Source organism: Macrosteles quadrilineatus, unplaced genomic scaffold, assembly GCF_028750875.1.
Source record: "Macrosteles quadrilineatus isolate MER2022 unplaced genomic scaffold, UCM_ALF_1.0 Scaffold_9__3_contigs__length_116548681, whole genome shotgun sequence".
In the NCBI taxonomy this organism is placed as follows: Eukaryota; Metazoa; Arthropoda; class Insecta; order Hemiptera; family Cicadellidae; genus Macrosteles; species Macrosteles quadrilineatus.
Genome location: NW_026542602.1, coordinates 111890085 through 111911224, shown reverse-complemented (window position 1 = coordinate 111911224; position 21140 = coordinate 111890085). Strand labels below are relative to the sequence as shown.

Genomic DNA, 21140 nt, shown 5'->3' with positions numbered 1-21140 from the left:
GACAATAAGTAAGCAACACTTTTCACAATAATAGTATATATTCGTGCTTACTGTCATCCAAATCAAATAACGAAAACCCCATTGAAACCCATTAGTTTTCACTCCAAATCATAACGAAAAACATATTATTCGTCAGTTGCGCTTCATGACATGTTTATGTATTGGAATGTGCTAAAATCGATGCAATAGAGTAAAAAGATAAGCTTATATTTACTCAATTTTGACAGTTGCGTTTGTTAATATATATGTTACAAAATTTCGTAGTTTTTCTTTATTGTAAGCATATACCTACTGCGAATAATTACTAGTATTTAGAAAACAGCCCACGTTAAGGTATCAAAATACTCAAAATTTTTAATCCATTCATTAACTTAATTGATAATTAATTTTAGGGCTAGTCTTTAACAAACCAATGCTACATTGATAAAGAAATATGAATGAACTACAAGTACTGAAATATTTACTCATTCATGCATAGCAATCAATAAATTTAAATATAGTGTGAAAAATGAAAATGAAAAAAATATTACTATGCACATAAATTAAACTAAATACTGTACAAATAATGGTTATTTTAACAATGCAGAACTGTCTGCTTGGCCGAGTGGTTTTAGTGCTCGCCTTCAAATCTCAAGGTCACTGGTTCGATTCCAAGCGAGATTGTTAATGGACTCAATTAATGTTATTTGTCATTTGATTGTCTATTAATGTTGCTATCTAACAAAAAGGTAGACGTTAGATAGTAACAAGACCAGAGTTGGAAACGTTCCCTTTCAAAACGTGACAATGGCGTGGAAAGACAAAAAAATTAATTTCGTACATTATCATTCATTTAGTTGAAGTTTGGTAAAACAACGTGCAAGCTATTACTAACAATAATAATTCAACAGAATAGTAAAGTGACTGAATGCGAAACGCGTCAAATAAACTGCTATGCCTTTTGCATCTGTAATTTACATGACAAACTCGCAGGGACAAATTCTGATAATGAAATCTCTCTAGACTCGTGACAAAAGAACAAACGAATATAATTTGCTCAACGCTTACAACTAACTACAAGGCTACTAATTACTTCAGGGGAGGGACGGTGTTGACTGTAGGAAACTCTTTTACACGGCGTCAAAGTGTAAGCTTCAAGCGGGCTGTAATGTAATATGACATCAGACAAGTTTTCATACAGGTTTTTTTCTATATTACAACTGTTGCAAAAGGAAAATAGACCGCGTGTGAAATCTGCATAGAATATATGGGTTATAAAGTCATCAAATAATGTTTTATACAACAATGATAGATAGACAATTCATTGTCTTTTGTATACTGAAGTGGCCATCCCAATGGACAGCTTTGACCAAAAATTTCAAATAGGGCATATTTTACTTTTTCCATTAATGTTTGGTACGGCTTCATTTTATTTTACACCAATGATGATCTATAATGTTGTATGATGATATATACAATCGTCAGATTTTTTAAATATAAATTAACATCCCCATCAATGTTAGATAGACAATTCATCGTATTTTGTACTAAAATCCAAGTGTGTAGCCCCTTGACTGATTGACACAATGTAAGACTAAATTACTTACGTAATCCCGTCACATCTCAATCAAATATGTCAATTCAGGACATGTTTCGGTGTTAAAACACCGTCGTCAGCTTCAGGTACATAGTGTAGAGTTGATCAGTAGTTAACATGTTGTAACGTGTACTTCTGACGATATTAACTACTAACTGATAAACTCTACATATGTACCTGAAGCTGGCCCTACAAACAGAGGAAACTGTGGTACATTTCAAAATTGAACCATTAGAGGGCCACTTTCAAAATGGCCGTGGTCCTAACGAATTAACGATTGCAGTTCAGTCTTATATTTAACTACATTAACTTACAATCTGTAACACTAAAACAATTTATTAAAAACCTTGATTTTCAATAAAACGTTAAAAGATATATTTTAAAAGATATATCTTATAAATATGTGATGTGCCCGTTCTTTGCTCGGATTAGAGATGTAATGATAATTTCTTAGAACTTGAAATAGATCTGCCTGCTGTATCTTAATCCTTGGTTAGCTAAATAAATGTTTAATACCAATATTGTGTGTCCGTTTTTTTAAATTGTAGGAATTGTTATACGGGGTTTCCTATTTTCCAACAATACAAATAGCATTTTACAATATTTTTGGAAGTGCAAAGAGACGCTATTATTCTCCACAGTCAAAACAGCCAGCAAACAAAACCTTTCAAACAGAGCTCAAACGCTGTTCTGCGATGATATATGCTGATCGTATTGTGTTATAAATCTTATTGTACTGCATTATTAAACTGAGCTTGCTTGATTCGGTAAAGCATTATGCGCGCTGTTCATACCCTATTGCTCATTCGATTGATTTACTGTATATTATTTTGTTAAAAGTAGTTAACTAATAAATTAGTAGTACACTAATAAAGTAGTTAACTAAATAAACTTGTTTTATTTTGTGAAATAAGTTTGTAATACTTGTTTTATAAGTGTGTATAGATTACTTTAGATCTCGAAGATTTTGTGACATTTGTGAGTTTTAAGTTAATTTTCTTGGGAATGTGAATAATTAAATTTTTTTTATTCATTAATCTAAATGATTATGTAGGATGCAAATTATGTTTTATCTATGTTTTATTATGTTTTATATTTAGTATATGGTATGAAATTACTCATCCAGGTAGATATTTCTTCTCGATGTTGATATATTCCTAGAATTATTTATACCTACTATAAACGATTATCTCAACCATTCTTCGTAAAACGCCAACCCCTTAATTATTCAAGCGATAAAAATATAGCTTCTTTTGGAGATATACAATCCGAAGTATCACGGTAAAAAAATAAATTGTCAAAAATGAGTTCGAGTAACAAATAAGCCTCAATACTAAGTGAATATAATATATTATTTAGTACTCGATTGGAATTGTCGACTAGTTTACAAGAATCACTCGAAGCCTTGCAAAAAATCCAATTTGCAAACATTTCGTTTTAATTTAATTAATGAAAACGCAATTCCATTAGTTGACAAACGTAACATTTTTGTCCCCGGTTAATTTACAGGTGATGGACAAAACACCACCGCTGTGTCAAACAAACAGTGATGTTGATCCCCGATATTGTGGGCCGCTGCAGATATTGTGATATTGTGATATTGTTTGTTATATTTACAGCCCCGGGTGCCGCCCTTGCATATCTGAATCGTTATTGGGAGACGTTTTCCTGGACTCCTTCCAAAAATAACTAACTGCGATCAATTCTGTCTGGGTTGTTGAATAGAGTGGTTTGTTTGTTTGGTACACTGAGGTGGAAATATAGTTATAAGATTTGTTTTGAGGTAAGATTTCTATGGATTATTAGGTAAATAGATCTACCTTTTTTGAGGCAGGCTGATATAGTGAGTGCACTCGCTGCAGAGGCACGCGTTCAAATCCTGCCTAACACCAATGAGCCCGGTGCTTCGGAGCAAATCTTGAGTGGAAGCTCCACAACAACGTGAAAACACAAAAGGCATTATACTACATCTGTCTTTGTATAAGAGATCTACCTCCATATAAAGCTTATTTTAGTGCACTTATGAATGGTTGAATGCAACTCTATTCTGTATTTCCCAAATCGCAAATAATGAAACTTTTAGAAGCTATTTTAAAGTTGTAAAATATAATGTTTTGTATATTCTCTATATGCTTTGTCTTAACAGTATTCTTACTATGTACTTGCTGAATTTACAACATCCAAAATTGGCATGTTTTACATTTACGTGATAAGGTTTCATAATAAGGGAAAATAAACATATATGGATGGAGTTGTAGGAGATTTTCAAACATCCAACTAAATGGTCAGTAAAATAACTTAGGGTTTTATCTTGAAAATGAAATTTTCAATATTCTTTCCCGAGTTCAAAATGTGTAGTAACATTATTCTTGTATTGTTAACGTTGACACATGTTACTGTTTTATAGATGTTACTGAAATAATTTTTATTTTAGCCTAATATTTTAGAAAAACAAATCCCTTATAATTATATTTTTACATACAGGGTTAGTAAAAAGTCTGGAGACCCCCTGTTGATTTTTAACGGCCCACACTAGGAAACTAAACTCGGCACACCTTTATGGCATGTTATGAAGTACTTTTTGAGTATTACCGCCATGTGGTGTACATCCCCAAAATGGGGGATTTGGGAGGAAACACAAAAGTTTCAAATGGTAAAACCCATCGAGTGACCCCTCTTTTTGAAGGTCCTGATAAAAGAGAACCGACAACGTAAACTGGAGGTCTCTATCTCAATCCAGTAAAAAATGGCAGCCAATTGAAATTCTAAGAAGTAAAATTCAACTTACAGCTTTCCAAGTCAGGAGAACCCCTGTAAATTTTGTAATGGCTCACAGTAGAAAAACTAAACTCTGCACACCTTTATGGCATGTTATGAAGTACTTTTTGAGCCTAATTGCTACTTGGTTCGCAAACCCAAAATGGGGGATTTTGGGGGGAAACTCACAATTTTGAAATGTTAAGCCCCATCTAGGGACCCCTCATTTTTAAGGTCGTGATAAAAAAAACTAACAATGCAAACTAGAGGTATCTATCTTAACACAGTAAAATATGGCAGTCTGTTGAAATCTTTAGAAGAAATTTTCGCGTTTCGCCCAAAATCCCCTATTTTGGGGATGTACACCAAGGGCGGTTATGCCCAAAAGATACTTCTAAACATGCCATAAAGGTGTGCCGAGTTAAGTTTTTCTAGAATGGGCCGTTAAAAAAATTTACAGGGGACTCTAGACTTTTTACTAACCCTGTATAATAGGAATGACTATTTTTAAATACATATCTTTGTCATTGTCATTGCAGACATCTCAATGTCCTGGGGACGTCAACAAGTAACCCGAATGTTTTATTCCCTGTTACTAATGAATGGTTACATTTTAATTTCAGTACACATCACCGGGAAACTCGCTTACGGGGTTTCTCCGAATTCGTCATTACGATAAAGATGTTCTGCAAAACAAAATGTTCATTATAACTGAGTTGTTGTATGTAAACAGTGTTTTCATTTTAAATAAACTGAGCTTAAAGATGCTTATATTACTTCCATTTATAATCCCATCTACATTTCAAAAGATATTAAATAATTGCTACATGTAAAGTAAAGTCACAAACGAATAAAACATCAAAACCTGTCGTCATTAACGATAAACATAGTCACACAACAATCACACAAAACCTTTTCAGATTATTTATATTATTTTACTAAATACTTTCCTGTTTACAGTCATTTTAACTTTTCAAAGGATTGCTTTACTCTTTTACACTTATGCTTTTGAACCTCAAACGAGTTTGACGTTTCATTTGTTGCGTTGAAACCTGTCAAACGTTGTAGTTCGCTCACTTTATGTTTTAGCAGCAAAAACAATGTTTTGGAACTGATTGTTGTAATTAACTTTAATTGATACTTTTCTTCAGGTTATGACACAAATATTCAGTATATGATTTACTAAGTAAATTTTTATTATTTGAACACCTGAATTGGTGTGTTTTGTTTTTTAACCTGTGATTTGCCAATGAGTGTAGTCTCATTAAAAAAGCATACAGTAATATGGAAGATATGGAGAGCCTTTGAGGAACGTAGTCACAGAAAATATTCATTGTAGTTGTTTTTTTTTTCTTCTACGGTATTGAATCTACTCCCAACCGTCTACATCAGAACTGCGCTAAGTTGACATAGAACCGGAAACAAAACTGATCCTTGGTGAAGGCAGTTTAAATTCAGGAATTACAATTGTATATAACTGTATGGAATCAATTGGCATCAATTAAAATTAGTTCGGCTTCGTTCAAAATATCGATTCCTTTCTAGATTTTGTTGAAAAATTAGGTATTAAGTAGTTTACGAACGAACTTAACCTACGCTGAAAGGAATCGGTTCGTTATTGAAATAGGCATGTACGAAATTAGCATGCATAGAAATAAACTGCAAAAGAACCCTAAATATGAGTAAAATCATCATCACGATTAAGAAAATAATATATTTCACTAAACTAACCCAATCAAGTTAATTGGTATCAATTAAGACGCAATACAATGACGAATACTTTAGTAAATACACAAAAAAAACTAGAAAAGTCCAGAGTGATGCTTTAATCACCGCCATTGCCAATATTTGAGTGAAAACAAGAAAAACCTTACGTGTTAAATCAGTTAAGTAAATATTGGGGTCATGTGACATATGGTTTCCACACTGTATGTTGTGAAGTCATCAGAAAGAACAAACTTGAGTGTAAATGTGTAGCACTTGTTAATCATACTCAGTTAATTATACTTTAACTGCGTATTTATTCTCGTTATATGGATTTAACCTTAAACCAATAAAAATAGGTAAATTCATATTCACTGAAGTTGTAGGGAATTAAATCCCTATTAGAACATTTGACGTAAATTTTTTACGCTCTTAAACCGTATGCAACGCGAATATTCAGCCAAAAGTAAAGTAATTGATACACATAATTATAGTAAAACCTATGGCGGTATAAGTTTAGAGTGCACTTCGTTAAATCAATATAAAAAGTTCACTGCCATACCATCGATATAATAAAACTCAGTTACAACGTGGTTTCGTGGACTTTTCTTTGATTAAACTTAAGAATCTTTAACAAATCGAATTTAAATGGTGGGAGTTGCGTTACCATTGCAGGTTTACTTTTAAAACATCCACCTCAATTTGTCCAGGCTTGGTAAGAATCCCTAAATTGAAATATCATCATGGTAAATATTTAACGTATTGGTGCAGTAGCTTTCTTTGCGTATTATTTCAGTTTAATTAGTTCAGTGGGGTTTTGCTTGATGGAAAGACAGACACTTCAATTTTACAAATGTCTATAAGATATTCATCTATCCATGAGATGAATAAATATTCATCTCAAGTTGAATAATCTTATAGTCTATATATAAGTCTATGTATTGAGTTATATAAGTAGCAACCAACGACCGTAGAGTGGTAACTTGCCGTTGAATTTGCATAGTGTTGACTCTATTTTATCCCCAACTCTATTTAGGAGCATTCACCTGAAACCTCATACATATTGAAATTGCTCTTCTGCCTCCTAGACCCTACCAGAATTCGCAGTTTGATTACTTTGACAAGTTGTAATTATTGAGGAACCCTTTGCCAAACACATAAACGTGTGTTGGGTGTTGATTTGTAAATAGTTACATTGGTCTGAATTATAAGTTATCTTGTTAAGAAACTAATTAACTTCTTTTTCACCACTATCCTAGTTTATAAAGATACTAGCAGCTATACCCGTGCCTTGCAACCTGGTCAGTATGCTAAAGAGATAATGTTGGTTCTTTGAAAATGCCTTAAAAATGGTTTCACTCCTACCATTTAATTTAGAAACTATATTGAACTGTATTACTTTACTTGATAATAGTATGGTTTTGTTAACTCAGACTGTGAACACTTATTTAAGGCTACATAGGATTAAAAATCAATGATAGATTTTATGGTGTAATCAAATAACATGTTGAATGGTTTGTATTGAAAATAAAAAGCTATCACAATAGTTACAAACCTGTCTGTAGTGTAATATTCTAACATATTTTAGTGAAATTATAATCAGGCAGATGGAAATTCGCATAGTCTGAAGGTTTGCTGCGGCAGGGCTTTTATATTACTGTATTCACAAAAATATATCCGAAAAATAATTCTCATACAACTCATAATAAGAGCCTAGGTTAATACGGCGATAATGACAGAATCTTAATCATTTCCTATAGGCCTATCCATTAATAATGTATTTCACAATGAATTTCCTGTAAAATATTATTACAGCATTTCAAAAATATAAGAACAGACTCAGTATAGATCATAAACATGCACAAATGAAGTAAATGAAAGAATCATATATTAATGAAATGACATTAGCATAGGTATGGTTTGACAGCTCCATTTAAGTAATGTTAGATAATGTTTACATTTGGGCGAGGAACATAACATTTTATATTTATGATCCTTAACCTTTCTGTTCTAATATTCGTGTTCTAATATTTAATATGTTTGAGCCAGTTGTTTGGAAATGTAAAATCAAAATTCATTTGACAGTTCTGCTTGTTTACATTTAAACTTTGTGGGTTTGTTCTTTGTTACCACGAAGACCAATCAATATTTAGTTACTTTTTAAACTCTCACCTCATAAATTTGAAAGCCTACGGGGCAAAGTCCTAGGTCAATATCGATGCCGGAATAGTTCTAAATGTATCCTCGGAGCTGTAGCTTTATTTTTGTACAATTTGAGCCCAGTCGGTTAAGTTGTTTTTTAGTTTATCTCATACAATCACACACGCAGACAGACAGACAGACACCTCCTCTTCTTTATAATAGTATAGATAAACATGTTGTTTGTTCTATCAATACCATTTATATTTATTTTCATTTTGAGGGATGAGGTATATTCGTGAGTCTTTAATTGATCTTTTTTAATTAATTTTGGAGCATGAAATGGATCCTGAAACATCGAGTATCAGTATTATTCTGCTAAAAACCGTTGGTGAATGATGGTAATTTGATCCTAGTCCTCTTACCAGGACTGAAGTGTTTCAGTCTAACCACTTAATCCCGCAGTAGCACACTCTTATTTATAATCATAATTTGAAAGTATACAATTGATTGGATACCATGCATACGAACGCATATTGCAGATTGCTGATTGAATGTGAATTCCAATCATAACTCGTATATCTCAATTCTATCTTGGTGGAGACCTAACTGAAAACTCAAACCTCGTGCGAACATAAAAAGTAGCCTTTAAAACGCGGCCAGCTTAAACATGCAAGCACCCTCGTTGCATCAAAACATATAGCATTTTTTTAGTTTTCATTGGGTCCACACAAAGAAAAAATCACACAAACTCGCTAAAAATCGAGTAATCATCACGAAAAATCGTCACACTCTATCTAGTGTGAATCTATTTCAGAGCAAAATGACCCACTTAACCCCAGACATCACACCACGGACAGACAGACAGGCAGACAGACCACCTCGGTAAATCACAAGAGGAGCTTTCGGCCAACTCAGCTAAGCTAACGAGCGAGGCGACAGATATTTCTAGAAACTCAACAACTAAATAAATTATACTTTTGAATTATATTTCTCACAGCAGACGTTCACTATTAAGTTTGGATAGGTGTGTCATTCGTTTTGTTTAGGTCTGAACTCTTTTTTATTCCAATTTTATTGTACTGTGGGGCTACCATTTGTGCGACAAGCTACTTGGTCGTCAAGCCAGTTGATCGCCGTTTCAAAACAAAGATGAAAAACGAAAAAATAATCTGTCAGCAAATTTGTTGCCCAGCAATCCCATTAAATAAATAAATAAAATGCAATAGTTCCATAAAGTACTTGTCTGTCAAGATGGTTTGCTGTCTGGAAACTTTCTCGGCATGTTCCATGGTGGCGGAGGCACGCAGAAGTCGAGTTAATACTTTGAAATGATTTTAATACTTATCTTTATCTTTTACTACTATGTTTGGATCGGTATAGAGCACATCACCCGGTTTGCTTAGGGTTTAATCTCCTCTTATTCTAGCCCCTATAATTAGCGTTATGTAAATCGAAACAAAATCATAATAATTTTTCATTACTCTCTTTCTCTTTCTTCTTCGCCATCTGGTAAAGTAACAACAAACAATCGAGACTGACAAAGCTCCGGTCGCCATGTTGTAAACACACGACTGCAACACTATGCATACAATGACAAACGTATCATAAACGGACACAACAAACAGAGCGCAGTGCCGGACTTTGATGATTTGTCACAAATAAAAATCCACAACGGATATATTTGTTTGCTAAATCACAGACGGCGTCCGCACCTAAATAAATCCGCTGGAAGACTTTTATTGGCGGTTTCACTTTGTTTATTGTACAGTTTATATTTTGTTTTTGCCGACAGTGGAGTTTTTACGTGCATATGACTGCTGTGTGGCTTTGTTGCAAAATGATTTGCTTCTCCATTTGTCGAGCTGTAAATTAGAGGAACGTGTTCCTCGAATGTAAACAAAGGCTGAAGGTTTAATTTGTTTACAATCAGCTGACTAGCTAAATGTTTGAAATAACGTCTACAACTGTGTAAAACTGCAACTTAGATGGCACTTGGGTTGGAAACCTGGGGTTTGATGTAGGGTGAAAGTATGAAGCTAAGGGCCTTCACATACCATAGCAGGATACCTTTTTACGGCGATAAGTATAGCCAAGAACCCTTTGAACGATAATGAGAATAACACTTTAGCTTATTTTATTTTAATTTTAAATAATTTAAAAATGCCTCATACTCAACCTGAAAGTTATTATATGTATTTGTATTCTATACTTTGTTATTGTCTATGATTAAGTGTAGGGAACACCTTAATGAGTATATGCAGAGTGAATCACGTAAGATGTTCATTATTGATTTCAGATAGTTGGTCTTCAAGTGATTAAATGAAAATGTTTCCGACTAAACAAACCCCAAGGTATAATTTATAAGTATTTTAAATTTTCTTTTTTAATACAGGATGTACCATAGGTTTATTAGTTCGCATCCCACAAATTGTTAAGTACAAACACTATGTTATAATATACTACACTATTGGAATCACAATTTGACTATTTTTATTTGTTTAAAAATGTCGGGTCTTTTTGTCAAATATTTGGTACTATTTTCAATAGCTTATATGTTTCTTGAAAATTTGTATATCTCTACTCTGATTTAGTTTTGGCATTCCTTTACGGATACATTTCGTAAAAATCATACAATAAAATCAAACAAACAGATACAGACAGACAACCAGACTTTTATACACATGTTTAGATGTCGTTTTTCCCATTTTTTATATAGAACAAAATATACAAAAGTGTTCCATAGAGTTGCATACACCTTGTATATATTTTAATGTACTTCTTTGCTTGTTTACCATCAATTTAATTTAACTATGATTTATAACAATCAAAGCAGCATAAATAGTATTAACAGATCTCATAAGACGATGTTGTGTTTAAGGAACACTGCTTGGTCTGTACACAGCGCCGGGTTGGCTTCATAATACCACAGCGCATAACAATAACATTAACATTAACGTTAACGTTAACCCGAGCAGTGTTTACCGAGGCCCCCAGATGTCCTTGAGTTATTGGAAAACCGTTTCCGGCCAGCTGATGCTAACCTTGATAGGATAACAATCCGTTTAACATTTACTACATGGTAACAAATTTAATAAAACTCCTACAAAAATACTCAAATATTTACACTTTTATTTTTAGAAAATTGTAAGAACATTAAGCAAAATTTGCATAGGTATTATTGCGTATTATTAAGCATATTGCGTGATCATGAAATTTACCTAGGGTATAATTGCAGAAGCATGAATATTTTGAGAGTTTACGAAATCGATATTGACAATTTAATCAAATACGGTTTGCAGAAGAAACGCAAACACTCTATCATATTAATTTCTATTTGGAATCATTGTATATTAAAATATCATTTTACAGATCAATCCAGGCTAGGCAAACAGACTGATGTTATATTTGCAAAAACATTAATTAAACTTTGTTGGACGTAATTGGGGTGTTAAACGAGTAGCAAAACTGAATTACTTAAACGAATCAACAATCAACATCGGGGTTTACCAATACCAAACTAACTAAAATATCAGATAACTTCTTTCAATGTTGACTTCCTATCCTCAAATTTGTTCTCAATCAATAGTATAATATAAAAATTCGTATTCTAAAGTCATAATAACGTTATAATTGGAGTGTTTTAAACCATTGTGATATTTTTTACGGTTGCCGATTTGAGATTCAAAGTGTCACTTGAAATAAAATGCATTTTAAAAATTAGCACACAGGTGACGGACGATTATTTTGGTCGAGTGATACCAACATTACTGCGTTGAAAGTGACGGTTGGCAACAATGCTCCTGACCGTCAAATGCCACCTGTTTTCATTCATTCGCAGTAATTGCTAACCTGTGTGCCAACTGCCAAATCCGTTCTCGACGTCCCGTTGGGAACATGCCACGTCGTTTAGTCGTATGGAAATATTCTCTCTTTAAAACTATTATATCAACTATATCTTATATCGCTCCAATGAGATGTGGTAAATCATTTCGATTAATATCGAGTGGGAAGATGGGATGCTTGTAGGTAATGAGGTAATACTTCATCTGGTATCTATTCTCCGGTCACCTAATAGTTAGCTAATAAAATAGAAGGTTGTTAAGATAGTTATAGCTGTACTATAAGTAATAACTAATAATAAGTTGTTAATAGCTAAGGTTGTTAAGGCCGACTATAAATGGCCAAACATATTTTGGCAGACAACCTATCCCTGATAAACATTTCTTCCGAATGCATGTGTCTACATTGCCAAAACAGGTACACTTTATGGCCATTTCTGACCACTCAACACGCCCCATTGAATGCGTTTAACCTGCATCCCTGCCATCTACATGACTAAGGACAACACCCTGGCTAATATATTTGACTAATATTTGATCACGTAGTTTGGTTGGTAAGTTTCTTGGGTTTTCGGTAGTCAGAACATCACTGATCTTCACTTGAAAAACAATGTATTTTATAAGTAGTATACACAATTAGTTTAATAATATTGCTTGGTTATGTTGTGGCAATGCGTATTCTTACGATTAGAAACCGTAGTTTATAACTAAATTAATTTTCAAAACTAACAAAGGACTTTTTTATATTTACCTTTCCTTTCAGACAAATTCTACTCGGATTTTACCTTGAATCAAAACTACTTAGACAACATACAGGATTATCTGTAAATAATGTATGACAAATAACGGTTAAACATACCTCGTCAGACAATCCTTAACATGTAGGTAGTGTCGAAGTTGCTACATATGTTTCGGCGGCTATTTAAGCATCTCCGCCATCGTCAGGCAAACAAAAGGATCCACTTGATGTGTCGTCAGAATAAATAAATTACACATTTTACACATAACATAAAAAACTATAGTGATAGGCCTAAATCACCCATGGTCTGCTTCCTGCCATGTCCACGGCAGTGCGTGTAGTTGATAGGCCTATCACTATAGTTTTTTATGTTTTGTGTAAAATGTGTAATTTATTTATTCTGATGACACATCAAGTGGATCCTTTTGTTTGCCTGACGATGGCGGAGATGCTTAAATAGCCGCCGAAACCGCCGAAACATATGTAGCAACTTCGACACTACCTACATGTTAAGGATTGTCTGACGAGGTATGTTTAACCGTTATTTGTCATATTAACGCAATCCTGGGGCTATGAAAATGAATTTTAAATAATGTATATTGAGCTTTTAATATTGTTAAAATCTCGTATAGTGGTGGAGTATTAAAAACCCACGAACCTTACCATGATAATACTCATCACTCTTGGGGAAAATGTCATACAACGTAACAATGTTTGGACCTAATCTTCATTTCCATACGTTGCGTTAACAGTTAATTCCACTAATGACGTTGCAGTTTAGTACACCTCATCATTATAGTGATGAAACGTTCACTCAATTAACCAGCAACCGTAATCCAGTCTAAATCAATTGCAACACATTCCAATTTGCACCAATCTAGTTGACAAACACCACTGCTACATTTTACTCACCTTCAAACTCACCCTATGGTTTCAATCTTATGGGGAGTAGAAGATCAAATGTCTACTATCTCTATACTTTTTCGATAAGTTAAACAAACTTACGGTAGAAATTCATTTTCGGTCAATAGTGTTATAGAGAAATTTTAAAAATTGATTTAACCCATTGTTCCACCCAGTCTTTTTAGTTAGGACGACTATTTATTTAATTGTTGGAGGGATTTCTATGATTTATGAAAATATTTAATGGTTTATGTTCTAGTTAAACCTTACAAACAGCAATATTCAAGTATAATTTCCCCGTTAATAATCCTCGTTAGGTTAATAATCTTCGGGGAATTTGTTCCGATGTCTTTAACTTCTGCTTACTTTACTTAACTGTCTGCTTAACTGTGACGCCTGAGAGCCAGGTAATTTTTTATATATAGGTGTATTTACAATTTAGGTAATCTCTTCTTAACCTTCGGATCCATTGGTGTGCAAAATTGTTCTCATAGCTTTTCAGCGACTGGCAGGTTTTTAACATGCGTTCCAGAGCAAAAGAGTTGCGCTCTTTCTAGACCATCGATGTATTTAATGTATTCTATATACTGTAGAGACTAATGTAGAGTATTATACATCGATGTATTAGACCAGCCGTCTAACCTGATAATATCACTGTTGAGTATCACTATAACACAGAAACTTCCCATTGGAAATCAATCACTGACGCAGTAGCTATCAAACGGCAAACTAGCTTATGTTAGTCAGCTTTGATATATTGGATAGTTCGTAGAAGGCAACTCAGTAAATTGTTAAATACATATAAACTGATTGAGAGAACGTCCAAGTTTTCATCAAACAGAATACACATTCGGACAAACCTGAACTAGGTCAAACGTGAGACAAGTTTGAACACAAACATCAACAAGTGATACATTTAAATATTTAGATATAATTACTTGTCCCTTTTTCTTGGTATTTATACTTCCGTTGTACCACTTTGAAGTCTCGCCAAAACTATTGAGCATCATCAACAAACTGTCCACGCAAAACGAGTGTAATTCTTTCAACAATAATATCACGTGTCACCGGAATGAAGTATGGTAAACTCATTAGCTGAACTGAGTAATTATATGACATCGGTTCCAATGGTTCCAAGTGATTCCTTGCGACGCCTCGCTCATCGCCGAAGTTTCATTTAGACATAGAAACTCCCTGAATGTGGGAAACTTGTGAGTCAAGTAGTTCATCAATACTTTGCAAAGATTCCCAATGTCTTTTTATATCATCATCAGATTCACGATTAAGTTATAATACATCGATGGTTGTACATAGCCCAAACACTTCGGGTGTATCTATCGCTACGATACATTACGATGTTCTTGTTAAGTCCTTTAGTATTGTTAGGCACAATTCATCTAGGTTTTATTGTAGTAGGGCCTTGGTTCTATGCAACACCTTAAATACCCTAAAAAGATCCTGCGATAAGAAAGTAAATTATATATGCTAAAACGTACATTTTCTCCACTCAGTTGCAAAGAATGTTATATTCTTTCTGTGCGAAATACGATATTACTTTTAAGTTTTGTGTATAAAGCCTTGAGAAACAACAAAATTACAAAACATAATCAGTATTTTAAATTTGATTTTAATTTCATTTTTTAGCTCTATAGATCTGAGAATGAAGCGTACAGTATTCAAATTTCGCAGTACGTGCATTACGTCAAAAGTCTTAGAGGAATCAATTGTACATTAGAAAATAACTGTACAGTATAAAAACAAGAAATTGAATAACTCTTCACCAATGTGAATGTAGCACATCTCCATTGTTATTATTATTATGTGCTCGCTGGTTATAAATGGTATGTCTCCATTTACCTACAAGAATTAATATCGATCAATTATCCGTAGGTATTTATCTGCTGGCCAGTATGAATGAACCGTCTTCAATCATCCCATTGTGCACTATTGGCCATTATCAATGAATGATTTCAATTAGTCTGGTCAGTATGAATGGAGAGTGGGCAGATCGCAGTTTATAAGAGGTAGCGCATACAGGTCTGTTGCGCTTACGATTTATATCCGAATGAAATGCGGATCCGTTTGGCTAATGCGCGTAACGAATGGCCTTGGCTACGCGGCGCCGCCTGTCTCTTGCCGCTTAGGCGCATCAGCATCTACTTTCTGTTTGGTTATATTGGTTATAAGATAGTTAATGTATTCCAGGCACTGTTCTGTTTAAAGAGTTTTTTTTACATTTTAACCACTGGATCACGTATGTACAAATAAGGTTGAAATGCCCGTTATATTGAGTGATCCTGTTTTTCGTCAAGCGACCACTCTGATTAGAACCTTAAGTTCATGACTCATCTGCCACCAACACTCAATGAACATACAATTATTTTTCGTCATACTGTAAGAACACAGACATTTTCAATATATAAATTGTGGGTCTACAATAGCTCTTTTACTCCCTAGGGAGTAAAAAGCCGTTTTAGGCCCTGGGGAGTAAAAGCTGTAAACTTCGATTGTAAGCAATCTCATGTACCGAGATTATGTATCGATTGATTTATCGCTTTTACCATATTGTTAAATTCATGTCTATAGTTTGATAATCATGTCTAATACACGGCATTTTTTTTGTTTTTTTTTTTACAACAGAATGTAAACATTGATAACCCTAAGTAGCTAACGAAGCGTTTCCGGACTGTTTACATGACTTTCTTTCAAATTTTCGGCATTAGAATGATCCGAGAGATTCTGTTCATTAGAATCATCATGTACAATAGTTATCAAATATTTCGTTTGTACCTTCTCCTTCTTGTATGTTTATGGCATGACTACTGAAATATACGGAGACTTTTCAAGGCTTACCAGATGTAACTGGGTCATAGCCTCACAGCCGTGAAGCAGTTTTACGACCTCGTGATTTTCGGGTGACAAATTTAAGTGCGATTCCGTGTCTTCTTTGGAAACCATCGATTAAGTTTTTGACATGGATGTAACGTAGTCCATTATAGATCACCGTGTATGGATTACACGTAGACCAGTTTAGTTGTGTTTCTTTCCGGTATATGTAGTTTTGATATTAACTATTTATTTCTTACTAATTCACCAACACTAAAACTAGTTTATCGAATAAACCAAAGAGTAAATCAAACTGTAAAATCCACCCAAAAATAAGAGAAAACATTTGGTCGACGTCAGTGTACTCAGCGCACTCGGGCATGAAATACGTAAACGGGCTTCAGATTTTACAATGGGGTTGAAGTTCACTTGAAGTACTCTACGTGGAAGGAATTAGTTATTTCCAGGTGATCTTTATGCTAAATAAATACTGAAGTTACTTGTAAGCCTTTCAAATAATTAACTGCCTAAATATAACGAGACAATGTTTGTTTAAGAGAATGTTTCAAAAGGAATGTTCAAACAGAATGTTTCATTATCAAGTATTTCAACATAACTAAAGACACGGTTAATTATGGAATAGGCTCCTATTGTATTCGTTCAGAAAATGTTCTTTGCAAAGGAAATTCAAATCCTTGTTGACAACAATTTGCCATCAATCTCCATGTTTGTTTAACAGCACGTTTAGTTTAAACTTGTATAAAAAAGTTTTACACAACATAAAATGGAAACCGTCTAAAGTACTTACCAACGTCGATTATTAACATAAACTGTAAAACATATTTTATGTCTGAAACTATAAAAACCCCTTAAAAAACGGGCTTATACCTTTTTTTGTAATTTAGACTGCATTTATTACTTTTACCTCTGGACTGGAATATTACTTTTACCTCAAACAATTTCATAATTCGGGGCTTATAACCCCTCCCCAACCCATCTGGTTACCTGGTTAACGCCCAAATAAACTGTTGATACTGCTTGTATTTATGCTTTAAGATATCAAAATGGAATTTAAAATTAACTCATTATCTATAAAACATATCAGTATGTGTTGTACGGCCGGCTGAGCTCAGAGGTATTTACTTTACATATTTACTGACCTGTAAAGCACTATCGTGCTCTCCTGGTGTAATGGCTGCTATAAAGTACTCCAGCTCTGCTATGTTTCACTGCATTCACGGTCGACTCGCCTAGTGCGCTTTACACTGTTAATAGAGAATGTTTCACGCTAGAGAATAACTAAGTTTATTGTGTTTGCAAAATGTTACAAAGACATGCTTTGCATGTGCAGTTAAGACCAACTTTTTTAAAATGTAAATACGGTCGTACAATCAGGCTTTGATTGTCAATTTAAGTTTGAAAGTTTCGTTGGTGTGTTACATGATCTTGTTAAAAATAAATTAGGTACAACTCGTAATTAATTCGAAAATTATGCTGTATGATCATTAATTATTTATAAGTGGATTAAGCATTAACCACAAATTTAGATACTTGGATACATAGACTTTTATATAGACCTGAGTTATAATTTGTTATTTTACCTAACCCGCCATGTTAAACTTCCCTATCCCAAGCGTGATGTATATAACTTCGTTACTTCTCGAGTGATGTAAAGTTGAAAAAAACTCACTCGGTGATGTAATGAAACCCATTTAAATAACATTGAGTGCTTAACTTAAAAAATATACCTCTATGGAGCCAACGACGTGTTCAACGCTAGAAATCAGCTGTGCGCTTGAATTTTATTGTTATGTTTTGAAGAATTTTCCAAACCTAGCTTTTGTTTGTAAATGAACGTTACTGTTAGAAGATGAGTGAAATGGATAATGAAAAATATTGTTCGTAACCTCCTGTATATTGTCGGGTCAGGTAAAATCTTGTACGTTACACGTTACGCAAGAGCGTGTTTACATCACTTCGGTAAACATTCACCTGCGTGATGTAAAAACGCTCTTACTACACTTGTAAGGTAAATAGCTATTACATTGAAATATATATTGCATCCCCAAGTTAAAGTCGTGGTCTGTTTTTATATAAAAATTGACGTAATTGAATTTATACACCGATAGAGTGCGCGGATGTAGCCTAAATTACTAATTTATGTTAAATACGTTATCTTATTTAAATACGTGGTATATCTTTTGCCCCGGAAGAGTATGTCAACTATCACCGCGACAAAAATCAATAATGGATATTTAATTTGAGATTGTTGCACACTAGTCACTGGCTCATTTGACTATTTATTTATTTATTTATTACAAACGGCGATACACCAACACAAAAGTTCGTGTTTAGTAAATTCTTTGTTACAGCTGGTCCTTATGGACTGGACTGGATGTCTCAAAAGTGAAAAGCATAGACTAACCATGTTTTATATATGGTAAAAGTAACTGAATATAATTGATTATCCTTCCACCATGATAACCGACCATATTAGTATTACAATTGTGGTACTGACCTAGGACCCAGTGTAAATTTGTGTTCGTTAGGTTCTGCTTATTTTCATTCTGAGAGGACACTCTTTCGCAAAGCATCGGCTTTGACTATTGATACAACCAGATATTCCATCCCTATGTTAAAGCTGCCACCAGTTTTTACAAAAAATCGTTGTAGTTTATGTGAGCCACTTACAGATTGTGCTGATGTAAATTACTAATTTTTGTCGAATACACCAGCAATTTTACCAAGTCAAACTGATGGAACGACTTGTTGTGAGCTATAGCAAGTGTAATGTACCATCATATAATGTCAGCAAAAAAAAATAAGGATGAAAATATAATTTTAGACACTAGCGCATTATTTTTCTGGCTCACCCAACTATGCTATGTTCTAATATAAAATTGGTGACAGCTGGTTCATATAGATGTATGTCTACTTCAGTATCCAATGGTCAATGGCATAGGTAAACCAACTAGTTTACACAAAATGAATTTAGTTTAGCGAAATTGTTTTCGAGTCTCTGTAGCTGTAAAACGATTGCAGACAACAGACTTTTATACTAACGACCAGGTTTATTGCAAATTTTGAATACTGTTGGAAATATAAACCAAGGTTTTATGTATGACGTCACGCTTGGGGTGATTGCCCACGACGAGGATGGAGTTATTCCATGCAAGAAACGTGCTCGGTAGATCCGAAATGATTCGCGAAATGGAACACAAATTAATTGAATGAACAAACCACACCGCGCGTTTGTCTGAATAAATGCAATTAGTTTATTAGTGCGAACCCAGTGGGCTTCATCAAGTAGGATGAGTTTTATTTGTCTTTTTTTGCACATTTTTCAATTGATGACCTGATGAAATAACCGTAACTAATTGGGTGTGAAATATTTCTAGGAATTAATAATTGTTTTAAGCGGTGTTTAATTAGCTATGAAAATATCGTGGATACACTAATTCAAATCATTGGTTGAAAACATCCTGTGACCGTCATGTTACTGTTATTTGATAATGTTATAAATTGATTGATCCTACTGTTGTTAGACTATTACTCAACAACAACATTAGTATAAGACGCAAACAAAAAAATAAAAAGTGATTAATGTTTTGGATGATTTTGAAATTTATTATATTAGCTCGATGAAACGTTACGGCTATACATTATAGATTATTATACGTAATGTACCTTAAATGTAATGTAGCACCTGTAAATGTATTTTTTATTACGAATTACAAATAGTATTGGTGATTCGTTTAAATTAATATGTCCAACAACTTTTATTTTCAAAGTCTTAGTTAAACGAACATAATATAGATACGGATTTCTGAACATCATAACTATTATGTATTATTCAATTTTTCTTACTGAAGTAAATTTAGTTTTGTAAAATCGCAAAGGACGATGGGAAACAATAACACAGCTTTCACGCCATGCACTCTCTACTCAGGCTTAATTCATCTTCGCCTTAAACTACACGTGTATTGCCATAGGTGAGAGTCGTAATACGTGGGGGACGGCTAGGATACGGTGATATTCACATTACATCGGACACAGTAAACAATAAACAATATGATAAGTGGAGGTCTACCAAGCCAGGTACGTCTCCTCCTCTGTACCGCCCTTATCTTAAACGCAATCAGATGCAAATTCTGAAGACTTTGTTGTCGCAGTACTATCAGGTGTTGCTTGTCTGGTTTTTATTTCAAGTAATTGAACATGAAGTTTATCAGTCTATCACACACGAGTTGGCTGCCGCGCGCGCGAGCGTGTTTGTGTGCGTGACAGAGTAGCAATCACACAGGCATTAGTGCGTGTGCGTGAGTCAGTCTGGACTATTCATTTACAAATACGGTGTTGTTAGATCACGCATAGGACCACCCACTGGTCTTGAAACCTTCTCGCTTTTGTGGCGAGCAAAAATGTACTAAGACACATCTTTGACGATAAGCACTTAATTAATTATGTTAATTTTACTTCTACCGATTTATTGGTTCTACCTATGAACTGCTAGGTAGCTAAGTGGTTAAAGTGTTCCCCTGGTAATCAAAAGGTCGCCGGTTAATACTGATAAACAGTAGCTTTTTGGTGGCCGAACTGGACCCAGCTGTCCCTGATCATCGGGCTATAAATAAATGACCCTGATGGTCAGTAA

General features: G+C 34.0%; 1 long non-coding RNA gene across 2 annotated transcripts in view; it reads left to right on the top strand.

The window, feature by feature from the left end:
* Positions 1-21140, top strand: part of LOC129004211 (uncharacterized) — a 119813-nt gene that overhangs the window by 92281 nt on the left and 6392 nt on the right. The gene's annotated exons all lie outside the window — the stretch shown is intronic.